Source organism: Ranitomeya variabilis, chromosome 3 (assembly GCF_051348905.1).
Source record: "Ranitomeya variabilis isolate aRanVar5 chromosome 3, aRanVar5.hap1, whole genome shotgun sequence".
Taxonomy (NCBI): domain Eukaryota; kingdom Metazoa; phylum Chordata; class Amphibia; order Anura; family Dendrobatidae; genus Ranitomeya; species Ranitomeya variabilis.
The window spans coordinates 3998045-4018422 of NC_135234.1; the positions used below are offsets into that span (position 1 = coordinate 3998045).

Genomic DNA, 20378 nt, shown 5'->3' on the forward strand with positions numbered 1-20378 from the left:
AAGGAGCCACATATCACTATACCACATCAGACAGGAGAAGGAAGGCAGAAGGAGCCACATATCACTATGCCACATCAGACAGGAGAAGGGAGGCAGAAGGAGCTACATATCACTATACCACATCAGACAGGAGAAGGAAGACAGAAGGAGCTACATATCACTATGCCACATCAGACAGGAGAAGGGAGACAGAAGGAGCCACATATCACTATGCCACATCAGACAGGCAGACAGGAGAAGGGAGACAGAAGGAGCTACATAACACTATACCACATCAGACAGGAGAAGGGAGGCAGAAGGAGCCACATACCACTATGCCACATCAGACAGGAGAAGGAAGACAGAAGGAGCTACATATCACTATACCACATCAGACAGGAGAAGGGAGACAGAAGGAGCTACATCTCACTATACCACATCAGACAGGAGAAGGGAGACAGAAGGAGCCACATATCACTATACCACATCAGACAGGAGAAGGAAGGCAGAAGGAGCTACATACCACTATGCCACATCAGACAGGAGAAGGGAGACAGAAGGAGCTACATATCACTATGCCACATCAGACAGGAGAAGGAAGGCAGAAGGAGCTACATACCACTATGCCACATCAGACAGGAGAAGGAAGACAGAAGGAGCTACATATCACTATGCCACATCAGACAGGAGAAGGCAAACAGAAGGAGCTACATATCACTATACCACATCAGACAGGAGAAGGGAGACAGAAGGAGCCACATATCACTATACCACATCAGACAGGAGAAGGAAGGCAGAAGGAGCTACATACCACTATACCACATCAGACAGGAGAAGGAAGACAGAAGGAGCTACATACCACTATGCCACATCAGACAGGAGAAGGGAGACAGAAGGAGCTACATATCACTATGCCACATCAGACAGGAGAAGGAAGGCAGAAGGAGCTACATACCACTATGCCACATCAGACAGGAGAAGGAAGACAGAAGGAGCTACATATCACTATGCCACATCAGACAGGAGAAGGCAAACAGAAGGAGCTACATATCACTATACCACATCAGACAGGAGAAGGGAGACAGAAGGAGCCACATATCACTATACCACATCAGACAGGAGAAGGAAGGCAGAAGGAGCTACATACCACTATACCACATCAGACAGGAGAAGGAAGACAGAAGGAGCTACATATCACTATGCCACATCAGACAGGAGAAGGAAGACAGAAGGAGCCACATACCACTATGCCACATCAGACAGGAGAAGGGAGACAGAAGAAGCTACATATCACTATACCACATCAGACAGGAGAAGGGAGACAGAAGGAGCTACATATCACTATACCACATCAGACAGGAGAAGGAAGGCAGAAGGAGCAACATTTCACTATACCACATCAGACAGGAGAAGGAAGGCAGAAGGAGCCACATATCACTATACCACATCAGACAGGAGAAGGGAGACAGAAGGAGCTACATATCACTATGCCACATCAGACAGGAGAAGGGAGACAGAAGGAGCCACATATCACTATGCCACATCAGACAGGAGAAGGGAGACAGAAGGAGCCACATATCACTATGCCACATCAGACAGGAGAAGGAAGACAGAAGGAGCTACATATCACTATACCACATCAGACAGGAGAAGGAAGGCAGAAGGAGCCACATATCACTATACCACATCAGACAGGAGAAGGGAGACAGAAGGAGCTACATATCACTATGCCACATCAGACAGGAGAAGGGAGACAGAAGGAGCCACATATCACTATGCCACATCAGACAGGAGAAGGGAGACAGAAGGAGCCACATATCACTATGCCACATCAGACAGGAGAAGGAAGGCAGAAGGAGCTACATATCACTATACCACATCAGACAGGAGAAGGGAGACAGAAGGAGCTACATACCACTATACCACATCAGACAGGAGAAGGAAGACAGAAGGAGCTACATATCACTATACCACATCAGACAGGAGAAGGGAGGCAGAAGGAGCTACATAACACTATACCACATCAGACAGGAGAAGGGAGACAGAAGGAGCTACATATCACTATACCACATCAGACAGGAGAAGGAAGGCAGAAGGAGCTACATATCACTATACCACATCAGACAGGAGAAGGGAGAGAGAAGGAGCTACATATCACTATACCACATCAGACAGGAGAAGGAAGGCAGAAGGAGCTACATACCACTATACCACATCAGACAGGAGAAGGAAGACAGAAGGAGCTACATATCACTATGCCACATCAGACAGGAGAAGGGAGACAGAAGGAGCTACATACCATTATACCACATCAGACAGGAGAAGGAAGACAGAAGGAGCTACATACCACTATACCACATCAGACAGGAGAAGGAAGACAGAAGGAGCTACATACCACTATACCACATCAGACAGTTGAAGGGAGACAGAAGGAGCTACATACCACTATACCACATCAGACAGGAGAAGGAAGACAGAAGGAGCTACATACCACTATACCACATCAGACAGGAGAAGGGAGGCAGAAGGAGCTACATAACACTATACCACATCAGACAGGAGAAAGGAAGGCAGAAGGAGCTACATACCATTATACCACATCAGACAGGAGAAGGGAGGCAGAAGGAGCTACATATCACTATACCACATCAGACAGGAGAAGGAAGACAGAAGGAGCCACATATCACTATACCACATCAGACAGGAGAAAGGAAACAGAAGGAGCCACATATCACTGTACCACATCAGACAGGAGAAGGGAAACAGAAGGAGCTACATATCACTATACCACATCAGACAGGAGAAGGGAGGCAGAGGGAGCCACATATCACTATACCACATCAGACAGGAGAAAGGAAACAGAAGGAGCCACATATCACTGTACCACATCAGACAGGAGAAGGGAAACAGAAGGAGCTACATATCACTATACCACATCAGACAGGAGAAGGAAGACAGAAGGAGCTATATACCACTATACCACATCAGACAGGAGAAGGGAGACAGAAGGAGCTACATACCACTATACCACATCAGACAGGAGAAGGAAGGCAGAAGGAGCTACATATCACTATACCACATCAGACAGGAGAAGGGAGACAGAAGAAGCCACATACCACTATGCCACATCAGACAGGAGAAGGAAGACAGAAGGAGCTACATATCACTATACCACATCAGACAGGAGAAGGGAGACAGAAGGAGCTACATATCACTATGCCACATCAGACAGGAGAAGGGAGACAGAAGGAGCTATATATCACTATGCCACATCAGACAGGAGAAGGGAGGCAGAAGGAGCTACATCTCACATCCCCCTTTTCCCCATAGTGTCTCCTCACACATTCTCCCCTCGCCATACTGTCTCTTTACACATTCCCATCCAATACTGTCTCCTCACGTTTCTCCCCATACTGTTTCCTCACAAATTGCCCTTTCCCAATAGTGTCTCCTCACACATCTCGCCTTTCCCCATACTATTTCCTCACACATTTCTTCCTTCCATAATGTCTACTCACACATCCACCTCTTCCCCATATTGTGCCTTCGCACATTCCCACCCAATACTGTCTCCTAACATTGAGGGTATGTGCACACGTTGCGGAATGGTGTGTGGATTTTTCCGCATTGATTTTGGTAAATCTGCAGGAAATCCAAACTGCGGATTTACTGCGGAATTACCATGGTTTTGTGCGGATTTCACCTGCGGTTTTACACCTGCGGAATCCTATTGACGAACAGGTGTAAACCGCTATGGAATCCGCACAAAGAATTTACATGCTGTGGAATAAACAATGCTACGTTTCCGCGCAGTATTTTCCACAGTATGTGCACTGCGGATTTTGTTTTCCATAGGTTTACATGGTACTGTACAACTCATGGAAAACTGCTGAGAATCCGCAACGTCCAATCCGCTGCGGATCCTCAGGAAAATACGCAGTGTGTGCTGTGCACATAGCTTTTACCTGATGCTGTCTTCTCACATACTTCTCACACTGCCTCTATTCTCCATACTGTCTTATCACTCATTCTCCTCCTCCCCATATTGTTTCCTCACACATTCCTGCCCAATTGGGGCACCAAGGTTACTCAGCAGCTAGCACTGCAGCCTTGCAATGTTTTGTTTATGGGTTCAAATCCCACCAAGGACAACATCTGCAAGGAGTTTGTATGGGCTCCCTGTGTCTGCATGTTTTTCCTTCGGGTTTTCCATTTTCCTCCCATATTCCAAAAACATACTGAAAGGTAATGTAGATTATAAAAACTATCTTGTAAAATATTTCCCCCATAGTGTCTCCTCACACATTCTCCCACTCCCCATACTGTCTACTCACATATCCTCCCCTCTTACCCATACTGACTCCTAACACATTCCCCCATACTGTTTCCTCACACATTGTCACGATATGGTATGAAATATCATATAAGTTTAGTTCTGTTGCTAGCATGCTGTGGGTTAAAAACCCCCCTTCCCTTTCACTCAGCCAAGAGCTGCCTTGTCAATGTACATGGGGAAGAGAGTTTTATTGACGAAAGGTATTTACGACCAGTATTTCCTGTGGTGGAAAGTGCCCAGCTTTTACTAGATTAGAACCTTCCAGAATATGAAAGTCTTTTGTTCTGTTTTTGAAAGATATTAGGCAAATCGTTTAAGTTAAGACCACGAAAACATATATTTGTAATCTCCATCGAAGGAGCTACCCATCACTCTAAACATGAGCTTTTAACTCCATCAGGTGAAGAAGTAGGGATTTCTCTGTAAATATACATCCCAAATAGGACATATTTGATCTCACTAGAATGCCAGCGATAATACGAGATGAATGAGGGGTATGGTGCGATGATGATATGTTCAGCAGCGGAATTACAAGTCTTAGAAAGATTTAGCTTATACTTAGTCAGAATGCAGAGAGAGGAGGGACTGGGATAGCCAGCCTTTTTGGTGATGTCACCAGGTTAAGCTATAACTGTTTTGGCCGGACTCCAGCAGTGAGTCTGTTGCTGGAAGAACATGGGGGTCTGACCTGAAGAGCTGTACCTCATGCATTGGGATTTTTGGGAGCCCCTCCCCCCTAGCATGGTGTTTGCCTGAACTGATATGAACTAAGAACATGTGAGTTATCTTTTCTTCCTTTAATCCCTTTATTTTCATAATTACCTTGTACCTATTTGCAATTGTCTCACTTGTAACATCTTTGTAAAAAATTTTGATAAACACTGCATAAACTTTATGGGTATATTATTTCATGCCAGTTATTTCTCCATGCTCTAAAAACGTACCCTGTCTCTTGAAGGGAAAGTACGCTACTGTTTTGGGGTTTGCTTCGGACCCGTTTAATCGAGGCTGGTGGCAGTGATACCATGTACTGTGCAGGCCCTTGGGTTTCACTGTAGTGACTGCGGCTTGATAATTATTGTTCCTGCCTGAGTGGGAGTAGTTATCGCGTCGCTGCAGCGCGCCCAATAGCCAGTACATAGCAGGCAGCCTTTCTGGCGACCAATTACCCTAGGTGCAGTACCTAATCTGACCTGAGAGTAAGGGGGGCGCCAGAGAGCTGCAAGTGTTAAGTGGAACTGTAAGCGGGATATACACAAATCCCTGCAGTTCATGGTATATTGAAGAGCAGTGGGATACCTAAAATAAGCCCCTGCTGTAAACTAAGAGGTCAATAACCTTGTGTGTGTTCTTTTCATCACATTGTGGCAGTGGAGGGATAACTAGGATAAGCCCCTCTGCACATGTGATAGCCGTCTGCTGGTCTAAAGTTACCCCGATCCGTGACATATTGTGGGCAGCGGCTAAGGGATCTTGACAGTCGCGGTGTGAATCGTGACATATTGGTGGCAAGGCGGTGGGATATTAGAGCATTAGTGATTTGGTTTGAGCAATCATTCCTCTCACTAAAAACTTGCAGAAAGTTCTTGCGAGAACTCTGCGCAAATAAGTTTGGAGAACGAACTCAGTGTTTATTAGTTGTGAGACAATTGTGTACTGGTAATTATCCCCTCCCTTTCTCTTCGTTTTTCTATTCTATCTTTTATTTGGCAACCATGGCTGCGAAAGGAGAAGCCTGGTACGCCCAGCAGAAGAAAGACACTCTTGCTGGGATATGCATGTACCATGGCCTGAACCCCCAGAACAAGACCAAGACTCAAATGGTCGCTGAACTGGTGCAGTGGGAAGCCGCTCTAGACCACTCACAGAGCCCAAGTGGAGAGGGAGTACCAGCTACAGATGGCCCAACTACAAATGCAGGGGTCGTCCCAGTCCAACCGTGAGCCCAGCAGCGCTCAGACACCAAAGCCCCGGCCCGACCACTTTCCTGTTATGGAAAAGGATGGGGACTTGGACACTTTTCTGCGGGCCTTTGAGAAAGCCTGCAGACAGTACCAGCTGCCTACACAAGAATGAGCACGATACCTGACACCAGGGCTGAGAGGAAAAGCTCTGGAGGCGTTTGCTGCCCTCCCTCAAGAACAAGATGGTGACTATGAGGCCATCAAGCAGGCTCTGATAGCCAAGTACCAGCTTACACCCGAGGTGTACCGTAAAAAGTTTCGGACCCTCCTACGTGGCCCACACGACAGTTACAGTGATGTGGTGCATGGACTGGGGACCCACTTTGACCAGTGGACCCAAGGACTGTCAGTGACCACCTTTGCACAGCTGCGAGACCTGATGATCAAAGACCAGTTCTTCCATCTTTGCCCAACTGAGGTGCGACAGTTCGTGATGGACAGAGAACTCAAAGACGTGACGAAAGCAGCACAGATTGCCGATGCCTATGAGGCCAACCGTAGATCGGAAGTGCGGAAGCCAGTCACCTCCAACTGGAGAGGGGGTAAGCCTGCATCCAACGCCAGTACCCCTGCCAGCCAACATACCAGAGGTCCTGTCCCCGTGGCCAACAACACCAGACCTACCACCGAACTTCGCCAGTGTTACCACTGCAGGCAGACTGGTCACATCAGTCCCCGATGTCCAGCCAAGCAGAAGAACCCCTCATCCCAGGCCCCAGAGCCTAATGCAGCAGTTCTTTTGGTGGGTGGTGTGGCTGGGAGGGGGTGTGATAACGTACAGCATGTCATTGTGGGAGGTCGTGTTGCTACAGGCCTCAAGGACACCGGGGCTGAACGAACCCTCATCCGACCCGAACTGGCGGCCCCTGAAGAAATCATTCCGGGGAAAACCCTAACTGTCACTGGGATTGGGGGCATCAGCTGTCCCTTACCGATGGCCCGGGTTTTTATTGATTGGGGTGCTGGGAGCGGGGTGAAGGAAGTGGGGCTGTCTGATAATTTGCCCACTGATGTTTTGTTGGGGACTGATTTGGGGAGGTTGGTTGCATACTTCGTGGATGACCCTCCTCCCCAATCTACTAATGAGGGTAACGTTAACCCTGATGATGATGATGATGATGATGATGGGAAATCGCATGTGTTACCTGACCATGCTTTATCTTGTAATGATGCATCTGTTAACCATTTTTGCCCTAGGATTGATGGGGGAAATGTTGTACCTGTGCCAACTGTATCTGATAATGATGTTTCTGTGAAAGTTGATGTGTCCATAGGTACAGGAGTGCTCAGCCACGTCGCTCTGCGGAGTGAGATGGCTGAGGAACCCCTGGCAGGGGCAAGTGTCGGTGCTACAAGAAATGGGGAGATACATGTGAACCGTGAGGAAGGTGATGCCATGCAATTGACCAGTGCCACCGAGGAAGGTAACTGGCCCATAAGTAGCAATGCTCCTGAGGTAATGGGGGTGGATGGGGAGGTAGAGCCCATAGCAGCGTCGGCTGTTGGGTCTGTAGAAATCCCCGGGGAGACAGCCTACGTAGCTGCTGTCACCCGCAGTCAGAGTGCCCGGAACGCAGATAACTGTTTGCCTCCCGGACCCTCCTCAGTCATCAGTGTGACTGAACCAGAGGTGGACCCAGGGCAGGTCCAAGAGGGTTCCCATGGGGAAGGGACCCTGACATCGCTTTTGGCTTCCCCTAGCCAGGAGTTTCAGGCCGCTCTGCACACAGATGCGAGCCTAGAGAGTTTGAGACAACTCGCCGTGACGTCATTCTCCGAGACTGATAAGGAGAAGGTGTTCTGGGAAGGAGGAAGGTTGTACCGGGAGGCAGTACCCGGAGAATCACAAAAGGAGTGGTTGAGGGAAAGACAGCTGGTCGTCCCACAGCAATTCCGGGGTGAGTTGTTGCGGATTGCCCATGAGATCCCGCTAGCTGGACACTTGGGGATCAGCAAAACTAAGGCCCGGCTGTCTCAACACTTCTATTGGCCTAAGATGGGGACAGATGTGTCAAACTACTGCCGCTCCTGTGTCACCTGTCAAAGAGTGGGGAAGGCGGGGCCTGCTCTTAAGGCTCCCCTGATCCCTTTGCCAGTGATAGAGGAGCCTTTCCAGAGGATTGCGGTGGACATTGTGGGCCCGCTGGCCGTCTCCAGCAGCTCTGGAAAGCGATATATTCTTACTGTGGTAGACTACGCTACCCGGTACCCAGAGGCAGTAGCTCTGTCGTCAACTAGGGCAGATAAGGTGGCGGATGCCCTGTTGGCCATCTTTTCACGTGTAGGATTTCCCAGGGAAATGCTTACTGATCAAGGGACCCAATTTATGTTCCACCTAATGGAGGCTCTCTGTAAGAAAATGCAGGTGAAGCACCTGGTATCGAGTGCGTATCACCCACAGACCAATGGCTTGTGTGAACGCTTCAATGGTACCCTCAAACAGATGCTACGCATGCTGGTTGAGACACAAGGGCGCGACTGGGAGCGGTACCTCCCACACCTGCTATTCGCTTACCGAGAGGTTCCGCAGGCCTCGACGGGGTTCTCCCCCTTCGAGCTCCTGTACAGCAGGCGAGTCAGGGGACCCCTTGGGTTGGTAAGAGAATCCTGGGAAGAGGAGCCGAACCCTTCTGAAGTGTCCATAGTGGAGTATGTCCTGCGCTTCCGTGACAAGATGCAGACCTTGACGCAGTTGGTGCATGACAACATGACGCAGGCTCAGGCTGATCAGAAGCACTGGTACGACCAGAACGCCCGGGAGCGGACCTACCACGTGGGTCAAAAGGTGTGGGTGCTGGTTCCTGTACCAACGGATAAGCTTCAGGCAGCCTGGGAGGGCCCGTACGTTGTCCACCAACAGCTCAACCCGGTCACCTATGTGGTCACGCTTGACCACACTCGGGGTAGGCGAAAGGCCTTTCACGTCAACATGATGAAGGCTCATCACGAACGTGAACCTTTCGTCCTACCGGTCTGCAGCGCACGCGAAGACGGGGAGGAAGACGCCCTCCTGGACATGCTGGCCCAAGCCAAGGCCCGTGGGTCCATTGAGGACGTGGAGGTAAGCGCCTCGCTAGATGAACCACAGCGGTTGCAGTTGCAAACCACACTGGAACCCTTCCGGGTCGTGTTCTCCAACCGGCCTGGAAGGACTGAGTAAGCGGTCCACGAGGTGGACACCGGGAACCATGCCCCACTACGGCGAACACCCTATCGAATCTCTGACCAGGTGCAGCAGATTATGCACCAGGAGATCGATGAGATGTTACAGCTGGGTGTGATTCGACGGTCAAAGAGCGCGTGGGCCTCACCGGTAGTTCTCGTGCCAAAGAAGGACCGGACCACCCGGTTCTGCGTGGACTACAGGGGGCTCAACGCCATTACAGCCTCTGATGCGCACCCAATGCCGCGCATCGAGGAGCTGCTTGAGAAGTTAGCTGGCGCAAAATACCTGACAATAATGGACCTGAGTCGCGGATACTGGCAGATACCCCTGAGCCCCGAGGCGCAGGAGAAGTCCGCCTTTATAGTTACATAGTTACATAGTTATTAAGGTTGAAGGAAGACTGTAAGTCCATCTAGTTCAACCCATAGCCTAACCTAACATGCCCTAACATGTTGATCCAGGGGAAGGCAAAAAAAACCCATGTGGCAAAGAGTAACTCCACCATGGGGAAAAAAATTCCTTCCCGACTCCACATACGGCAATCAGACTAGTTCCCTGGATCAACGCCTTATCAAGGAATCTAGTGTATATACCCTGTAACATTATACTTTTCCAGAAAGGTATCCAGTCCCCTCTTAAATTTAATTAATGAATCACTCATTACAACATCATACGGCAGAGAGTTCCATAGTCTCACTGCTCTTACAGTAAAGAATCCGCGTCTGTTATTATGCTTAAACCTTCTTTCCTCCAGACGTAGAGGATGCCCCCTTGTCCCTGTCTCAGGTCTATGATTAAAAAGATCATCAGAAAGGTCTTTGTACTGTCCCCTCATATATTTATACATTAACATAAGATCACCCCTTAGTCTTCGTTTTTCCAAACTAAATAGCCCCAAGTGTAATAACCTATCTTGGTATTGCAGACCCCCCAGTCCTCTAATAACCTTGGTCGCTCTTCTCTGCACCCGCTCCAGTTCAGCTATGTCTTTCTTATACACCGGAGACCAGAACTGTGCACAGTATTCTAAGTGTGGTCGAACTAGTGACTTGTATAGAGGTAAAATTATGTTCTCCTCATGAGCATCTATGCCTCTTTTAATACATCCCATTATTTTATTTGCCTTTGTAGCAGCTGCCTGACACTGGCCACTGAATATGAGTTTGTCATCCACCCATACACCCAGGTCTTTTTCATTGACGGTTTTGCCCAGAGTTTTAGAATTAAGCACATAGATATACATCTTATTACTTCTACCCAAGTGCATGACCTTACATTTATCCCCATTAAAGCTCATTTGCCATTTATCAGCCCAAGCTTCTAGTTTACATAAATCATCCTGTAATATAAAATTGTCCTCCCCTGTATTGATTACCCTGCAGAGTTTAGTGTCATCTGCAAATATTGAAATTCTACTCTGAATGCCCCCTACAAGGTCATTAATAAATATGTTAAAAAGAAGAGGGCCCAATACTGACCCCTGTGGTACCCCACTGCTAACCGTGACCCAGTCCGAGTGTGCTCCATTAATAACCACCCTTTGTTTCCTATCCCTGAGCCAGCTCTCAACCCACTTACACATATTTTCCCCTATCCCCATTACTCTCATTTTATGTAACAACCTTTTGTGTGGCACCGTATCAAAAGCTTTGGAAAAGTCCATATATACTACGTCCACTGGGTTCCCTTGGTCCAGTCCTGAACTTACCTCTTCATAGAAGCTGATCAAATTAGTCTGACATGAACGGTCCCTAGTAAACCCGTGCTGATACTGGGTCATGAGGTTATTCCTCTTCAGATACTCCAGCATAGCATCCCTTAGAATGCCCTCCAGGATTTTACCCACAGTAGAGGTTAAACTTATTGGCCTATAATTACCGAGTTCAGTTTTTGCCCCTTTTTTGAATATTGGCACCACATTTGCTATACGCCAGTCCTGTGGTACAGACCCTGTTATTATGGAGTCTTTAAAGATTAAAAATAATGGTCTATCAATGACTGTACTTAATTCCTGCAGTACTCGGGGGTGTATCCCATCCGGGCCCGGAGATTTCTCAATTTTAGTTATTTTTAGACGCCGCTGTACTTCCTGCTGGGTTAACACACCCTTTGGACTGTACGAGTCCACGGTCATGCCCTTCGGCATGAAGAATGCCCCTGCCACTTTCCAGCGGATGGTCAATCTCCTGCTTCAGGGACTGGAGAAGTACGCTGTGGCGTACTTAGATGACATTGCCATCTTCAGTCCCTCCTGGGATGAACACCTGCAGCATCTCGAGGAGGTGCTCGGGCGAATTCACCGAGCAGGACTGACTATCAAGCCGGGAAAGTGCCAGATGGGCATGAGGGAGGTTCACTACCTGGGGCACCGGGTAGGTGGAAACACCCTAAAGCCAGAGCCTGACAAAGTGGGCGTGATCGTGAACTGGCCCACTCCCAGGAACAAGAAACAGGTGATGTCCTTCCTGGGCACTGCAGGGTACTATAGGCGCTTCGTGCAGCACTATAGTAGCCTGGCAAAACCTTTGACGGACCTCACCAGGAAGAAGCTACCCCACATCGTCAACTGGACAGATGGCTGTGAGGGGGCCTTCCAGGCATTGAAGACAGCACTGTGCAACGCCCCTGTGTTGAAAGCAGTCGACAGCAGTCGACCGTTCTTGGTACAGACCGACGCCAGCGAGTTTGGCCTTGATGCTGTGCTCAGCCAGGTTGACTCGGAGGCCCAAGAGCACCCCGTGTTGTACCTGAGCCGGAAACTTTTGCCGAGGGAAGTGGCCTACTCCACCATTGAGAAGGAGTGCCTGGCCATAGTCTGGGCCCTGCAGCGCTTGCAGCCCTACTTGTACGGTCGCACCTTCACGGTGGTGACCGACCACAACCCTCTGCGGTGGCTAAGCACCATGTGTGGAACCAATGGCAGGTTGCTACGCTGGAGCCTTGCCCTTCAGCAATTTGACTTCACCATTAAACACAAAGCGGGCAAAGAGCATGGTAATGCAGATGGACTCTCCCGCCAGGGTGAACCCATGGAGGTGCGCATGGAGGCATACCGAGAGGTTCTGCCGCCGTAGCGCACGCTAAAAGGGGGAGGTGTCACGATATGGTATGAAATATCATATAAGTTTAGTTCTGTTGCTAGCATGCTGTGGGTTAAACACCCCCCTTCCCTTTCACTCAGCCAAGAGCTGCCTTGTCAATGTACATGGGGAAGAGAGTTTTATTGACGAAAGGTATTTACGACCAGTATTTCCAGTGGTGGAAAGTGCCCAGCTTTTACTAGATTAGAACCTTCCAGAATATGAAAGTCTTTTGTTCTGTTTTTGGAAGATATTAGGCAAATCGTTTAAGTTAAGACCACGAAAACATATATTTGTAATCTCCATCGAAGGAGCTACCCATCACTCTAAACATGAGCTTTTAACTCCATCAGGTGAAGAAGTAGGGATTTCTCTGTAAATATACATCCCAAATAGGACATATTTGATCTCACTAGAATGCCAGCGATAATACGAGATGAATGAGGGGTATGGTGCGATGATGATATGTTCAGCAGCGGAATTACAAGTCTTAGAAAGATTTAGCTTATACTTAGAATGCAGAGAGAGGAGGGACTGTGATAGCCAGCCTTTTTGGTGATGTCACCAGGTTAAGCTATAACTGTTTTGGCCGGACTCCAGCAGTGAGTCTGTTGCTGGAAGAACATGGGGGTCTGACCTGAAGAGCTGTACCTCATGCATTGGGATTTTTGGGAGCCCCTCCCCCCTAGCATGGTGTTTGCCTGAACTGATATGAACTAAGAACATGTGAGTTATCTTTTCTTCCTTTAATCCCTTTATTTTCATAATTACCTTGTACCTATTTGCAATTGTCTCACTTGTAACATCTTTGTAAAAAATTTTGATAAACACTGCATAAACTTTATGGGTATATTATTTCATGCCAGTTATTTCTCCATGCTCTAAAAACGTACCCTGTCTCTTGAAGGGAAAGTACGCTACTGTTTTGGGGTTTGCTTCGGACCCGTTTAATCGAGGCTGGTGGCAGTGATACCGTGTACTGTGCAGGCCTTTGGGTTTCACTGTAGCGACTGCGGCTTGATAATTATTGTTCCTGCCTGAGTGGGAGTAGTTATCGTGTCGCTGCAGCGCGCCCAATAGCCAGTACATAGCAGGCAGCCTTTCTGGCGACCAATTACCCTAGGTGCAGTACCTAATCTGACCTGAGAGTAAGGGGGGCGCCAGAGAGCTGCAAGTGTTAAGTGGAACTGTAAGCGGGATATACACAAATCCCTGCAGTTCATGGTATATTGAAGAGCAGTGGGATACCTAAAATAAGCCCCTGCTGTAAACTAAGAGGTCAATAACCTTGTGTGTGTTCTTTTCATCACATTGTGGCAGTGGAGAGATAACTAGGATAAGCCCCTCTGCACATGTGATAGCCGTCTGCTGGTCTAAAGTTACCCCGATCCGTGACATATTGTGGGCAGCGGCTAAGGGATCTTGACAGTCGCGGTGTGAATCGTGACACACATCCCTCCCTAAACCGTATTTTCATACATTCCCCCTATACTGGCTCCTCACAAATCACCTCCCCATACTGACAGAAGCCTGTCAGATTGACAACTAGCTCATTGGGTGAATCCAATTCTAGGCGAGGGCAGAAAAATGCCCCCAGGGAGCCATCTTGGACTGCTGCAAAGGTAACCCAAAGGCACCCCTATGCCGGCTGCCCCCTCCTAGATAATCCCTGTCCATAGACCAAAGCCCCATCATACAGGATCCATTAGACCAATGCTCTGTCACCCAGGACCCCATAGATCCCAGCTTCATCACACAGGAACCCATAGATCACAGCCCCGTCACACAGGACCCCATAGATCCCAGCCTCATCACACAGGAGCCCATAGATCCCAGCCCCATCACACAGGACCCCATAGATCCCAGCCCCATCACACAGGACCCCATAGATCCCAGCCTCATCACACAGGAGCCCATAGATCCCAGTCCCATGACACAGGACCCCATAGATCCCAGCCCCATGATACAGGACCCCATAGATCCCAGCCCCATGACACAGGACCCCATAGATCCCAGCCCCATCTCAGAGGACCCCATATATCCCAGCCCCATGATACAGGACTACATAGATCCCAGCCCCATGACACAGGACCCCATAGATCCCAGCCCATCACACAGGAGCCCATAGATCCCAGTCCCATCACTCGGGACCCCAAAGATCCCAGTCCCATCACGCGGGACCCCATAGATCCCAGTCCCATCACACGGGACCCCATAGATCCCAGCCTCATCACACAGGACCCCATAGATTCCAGTCACATCACATGGGACCCCATAGATCCCAGTTCCATCACATTTGACCCCATAGATCCCAGCCCCATCACACGGGACCCCATAGATCCCAGTCCCATCACACGGGACCCCATAGATCCCAGCCCCATCACACGGGACCCCATAGATCCCAGCCCCATCTCACAGGACCCCATAGATCCCAGTCCCATCACACAGGACCCCATAGATCCCAGCCCCATCTCACAGGACCCCATAGATCCCAGTCCCATCACACAGGACCCCATAGATCCCTGTTGTGAACTGTGTTTCTGGGCTCCCTCTGGTGGTCACTAATGGTATTGTGTTAGGCATGTCTTGTTGCAGGCCTGAGCTCCAGCTGTGTCGTTAAGCAGCGGGTGTTCCCTATTTAAGTCTCCTCTGGACTCAGTCTCTTGCCTGGCATCGTTGTATCCAGACCTATATGGTCTCCTCCGGATTCCTTTCAGTCTGTCTCATGCAAGAAAAGCTAAGTCTGTTTTGAACAATTTGGATCGTTTGCATTTTTCAGTGTTTTTGTCCAGCTTGCTTATATTTGATTTTCTGGCTCGCTGGAAGCTCTAAGGGTGCTGATGTTCTCCCCCCGCACCGTCAGTCGGTGTGGGGGTTCTTGAATGTTCAGCGTGGATGTTTTTGTAGGGTTTTCTGCTGACCGCATAGTCCACTATCTATTTTCTGCCTATCTAGACTAGTGGGCCTCACTTTGCTGAAATCTAGTTCATCTCTACATTTGTGTTTTCTTCTTGCCTCACCGTTATTATTTGTTGGGGGCTTTCTATATCTTTGGGGTTCAATTTCTCTGGAGGCAAGTGAGGTCTTATTTTCCCTCTAGGGGTAGACAGTCTCCGGCTGGCTCGAGACGTCTAGAACCAACGTAGGCACGTTCACCGGCTGCTTCTAGTTGTTTGTGTCAGGATCAGGTATGCAGTTAGCCCAGTTTCCACCTCCCTAGAGCAGTATTTATGTTTTTGCTATCTTGCCGGAATATCAGAGATCCTCTGCCATTGGGATCATAACAGAATGCCAGGCCCAAAGAAAATGTTTAATGCATCGCAGAAGCGGGATTAAAAAGAAGTTCTGAGTTTTTGGGGTTTTTTTGCTGCAGTTTGCCTAGCTTCTTCCATCCACTTTTTCTCTGAGTGGCTGAAACTCTGCTGCAGATATGAATGTCCAGACTCTGACTTCTAGTGTGGATCAGCTTGCTGCTAGGGTGCAAAGCATTCAGGATTTTGTTATCCATAGCCCTATGTCTGAACCAAAAATACCTATTCCTGAGCCGTTTTTTGGAGATAGATCTAAGTTCCTGAATTTTAGGAATAATTGTAAATTGTTTCTGTCTCTGAAACCTCGTTCCTCTGGTGATTCCGCTCAGCAAGTTAAGATTGTTATTTCCTTCTTGCGCGGCGACCCTCAAGATTGGGCCTTCTCTCTGGCGCCAGGAGATCCTGCATTGGTGAATGTTGATGCGTTTTTCCTGGCGCTTGGTTTGCTTTATGAGGAGCCTAATCTTGAAAATCAGGCTGAAAAAATGTTGCTGGCTATCTCTCAGGGTCAGGACGAAGCTGAGGTATATTGCCAAAAATTTCGGAAATGGTCCGTGCTTACTCAATGGAATGAGTGTGCACTGGCCGCAAATTTCAGAAATGGTCTTTCTGAAGCCATTAAAGATGTGATGGTGGGGTTTCCTATCCCTACAGGTCTGAATGATTCAATGGCTCTGGCCATTCAAATTGATCGACGTTTGCGGGAGCGCAAATCTGTTAATCCTTTGGCGGTGCTGTCTGAACGGTCACCTGATTCTATGCAATGTGACAGAATTCTGACCAGAGCCGAGCGACAAAATCATAGACGTCAAAATGGGTTGTGTTTCTACTGTGGTGATTCAACACATGTTATCTCAGCATGCTCTAAACGTTTAAAAAAAGAAGTTAATCCTGTCGCCATTGGTACTTTTCAGCCTAAGTTTATTTTGTCTGTGACTTTAATTTGTTCATTATCTTCTTACTCAGTTATGGCTTTTGTGGATTCTGGTGCTGCTTTAAGTCTGATGGATTTGTCGTTTGCCAAGCGCTGCGGTTTTGTCCTGGAGCCTTTGGAAAATCCTATTCCTCTTAGAGGAATTGATTCTACGCCATTGGCAGAGAATAAACCTCAGTATTGGACGCAGGTGACCATGTGCATGACTCCTGTACATCAGGAGGTGATTCGTTTTCTGGTACTGCATAAAATGCATGATGTTGTCGTTTTGGGTCTGCCATGGTTACAGGCCCATAATCCAGTTTTAGATTGGAAAGCTATGACTGTGTCTAGTTGGGGGTGTCAGGGGATTCATGGCGATTCTCCATTGGTGTCTATTGCTTCTTCTACTCCTTCTGAGATCCCTGAGATTTTGTCAGACTTTCAGGATGTATTTAATGAGGCCAGGTCCAGTGCCCTTCCTCCTCATAGGGACTGTGATTGTGCTATAGATTTGATTCCTGGTAGTAAATTTCCTAAGGGACGACTCTTTAATTTATCTGTGCCAGAGCATGCCGCGATGCGGAGTTATATAAGGGAGTCTTTGGAGAAGGGACATATTCGCCCATCATCTTCTCCTCTTGGTGCAGGATTCTTTTTTGTGGGCAAGAAAGACGGGTCTCTGAGACCTTGTATAGATTATCGTCTTCTGAATAAGATCACGGTTAAATTTCAGTATCCTTTGCCATTGTTGTCTGATTTGTTTGCTCGGATTAAGGGATCCAGTTGGTTCACCAAGATAGATCTTCGTGGTGCGTATAACCTTGTGCGCATAAAGCAGGGAGATGAATGGAAAACGGCATTTAATACGCCTGAGGGTCATTTTGAGTACCTGGTGATGCCTTTTGGACTCTCTAATGCTCCTTCTGTGTTTCAGTCCTTCATGCATGACATCTTCCGGAAATATCTGGATAAATTCATGATTATTTATCTGGATGATATTTTGTTTTTTTCTGATGATTGGGAGTCCCATGTGAACCAGGTCAGGATGGTGTTTATGGTCCTGCGGGAGAATGCTCTATTTGTGAAGGGCTCAAAATGTATCTTTGGGGTACAGAGGGTTTCTTTTTTGGGTTTTATTTTTTCCCCTTCTACTGTGGAGATGGACCCAGTCAAGGTCCGTGCCATTCATGACTGGATTCAGCTCACGTCTATTAAGAGCCTGCAGAAGTTCTTGGGCTTTGCTAATTTTTACCGTCGTTTTATCGCTAATTTTTCCAGCGTGGTTAAACCTTTGACGGATATGACCAAGAAGGGTTCTGATGTTGCTAATTGGTCTCCTGCGGCCGTGGAGGCCTTTCGGGAGCTGAAGCGTCGGTTTACTTCAGCGCCAGTCTTGTGCCAGCCGGATGTCTCTCTTCCCTTCCAGGTTGAAGTTGATGCTTCTGAGATTGGTGCAGGGGCTGTTTTGTCGCAAAAAAGTTCTGATGGCTCCGTGATGAAGCCATGCGCCTTCTTTTCAAGGAAATTTTCGCCTGCTGAGCGGAACTACGATGTTGGTAATCGGGAGTTGTTGGCTATGAAGTGGGCATTTGAGGAGTGGCGACATTGGCTCGAGGGAGCTAGACATCGTGTGGTGGTCTTGACTGATCATAAGAATCTGATCTACCTCGAGTCTGCCAAGCGCCTGAATCCAAGACAGGCTCGTTGGTCGTTGTTTTTCTCCCGTTTTGACTTTGTGGTCTCGTACCTGCCTGGCTCGAAGAACGTGAAGGCTGATGCACTTTCTAGGAGTTTTGTGCCTGACTCTCCGGGAGTCTCTGAGCCGGCTGGTATTCTCAGAGAGGGAGTGATTTTGTCTGCCATTTCCCCAGATTTGCGACGAGTGTTGCAGAAATTTCAGGCTGATAGGCCTGATCGTTGCCCACCAGAGAGATTGTTTGTCCCTGATAGATGGACCAGCAGAGTTATTTCTGAGGTTCATTCTTCGGTGTTGGCGGGACATCCTGGGATTTTCGGTACCAGAGATTTGGTGGCTAGGTCCTTTTGGTGGCCTTCCTTGTTGCGGGATGTGCGTTCTTTTGTGCAGTCCTGTGGGATTTGTGATCGGGCTAAGCCTTGCTGTTCTCATGCCAGCGGGTTGCTTTTGCCCTTGCCTATCCCAAAGAGGCCTTGGACGCACATTTCCATGGATTTCATTTCGGATCTTCCGGTATCTCGGAAGATGTCTGTCATCTGGGTGGTGTGCGATCGTTTTTCTAAAATGGTCCATTTGGTGCCCTTGCCTAAGTTGCCTTCCTCCTCTGATTTGGTCCCTTTGTTCTTTCAGAATGTGGTTCGTTTGCACGGCATCCCTGAGAATATTGTGTCTGACAGAGGATCCCAGTTTGTGTCCAGATTCTGGCGATCCTTTTGTGCTAAGATGGGTATTGATTTGTCTTTTTCGTCAGCTTTTCATCCTCAGACTAATGGCCAGACCGAGCGAACTAATCAGACGTTGGAGACTTATTTGAGATGTTTTGTTTCTGCTGATCAGGACGACTGGGTTACCTTTTTGCCACTGGCCGAGTTTGCCCTTAATAATCGGGCTAGTTCTGCCACTTTGGTTTCACCCTTTTTCTGCAACTCTGGTTTTCATCCTCGTTTCTCCTCGGGCCAGGTTGAACCTTCTGACTGTCCTGGGGTTGATTCTGTGGTGGATAGGTTGCAGCGGATTTGGAACCATGTGGTGGACAATTTGAGATTGTCACAAGACAAGGCTCAGCGTTTTGCCAACCGCCGCCGCGGTGTGGGTCCCTGACTTCGTGTTGGGGATTTGGTTTGGTTGTCTTCTCGGCATGTTCCTTTGAAAGTCTCCTCTCCTAAGTTCAAGCCTCGCTTTATCGGTCCTTATAAGATTTTGGAAATCCTTAACCCGGTGTCTTTTCGCTTGGACCTCCCAGCGTCATTTGCTATTCATAATGTGTTCCATAGGTCCTTGTTGCGGCGGTACGTGGTGCCTGTGGTTCCTGCTGTTGAGCCTCCTGCCCCAGTTTTGGTTGAGGGCGAGTTGGAGTACGTGGTGGAGAAGATTCTGGATTCTCGTATCTCTAGACGGAAGCTCCAGTATTTAGTTAAGTGGAAAGGCTATGGTCAGGAGGATAATTCCTGGGTTGTCGCCTCTGATGTTCATGCGGCTGATTTGGTTCATGCCTTTCATGCTGCTCATCCTGATCGCCCTGGGGGTCTTGGTGAGGGTTCGGTGACCCCTCCTCAAGGGGGGGTACTGTTGTGAACTGTGTTTCTGGGCTCTCTCTGGTGGTCACTAACGGTATTGTGTTAGGTATGTCTTGTTGCAGGCCTGAGCTCCAGCTGTGTCGTTAAGCAGCGGGTGTTCCCTATTTAAGTCTCCTCTGGACTCAGTCTCTTGCCTGGCATCGTTGTATCCAGACCTATATGGTCTCCTCCGGATTCCTTTCAGTCTGTCTCATGCAAGAAAAGCTAAGTCTGTTTTGAACAATTTGGATCGTTTGCATTTTTCAGTGTTTTTGTCCAGCTTGCTTATATTTGATTTTCTGGCTCGCTGGAAGCTCTAAGGGTGCTGATGTTCTCCCCCCGCACCGTCAGTCGGTGTGGGGGTTCTTGAATGT

The 20378-nt window shown here is 48.4% G+C and overlaps 1 protein-coding gene across 1 annotated transcript in view; it reads left to right on the top strand.

Moving 5' to 3' along the window:
* Positions 1–20378, top strand: part of LOC143814896 (vang-like protein 1) — a 234770-nt gene that overhangs the window by 159200 nt on the left and 55192 nt on the right. The gene's annotated exons all lie outside the window — the stretch shown is intronic.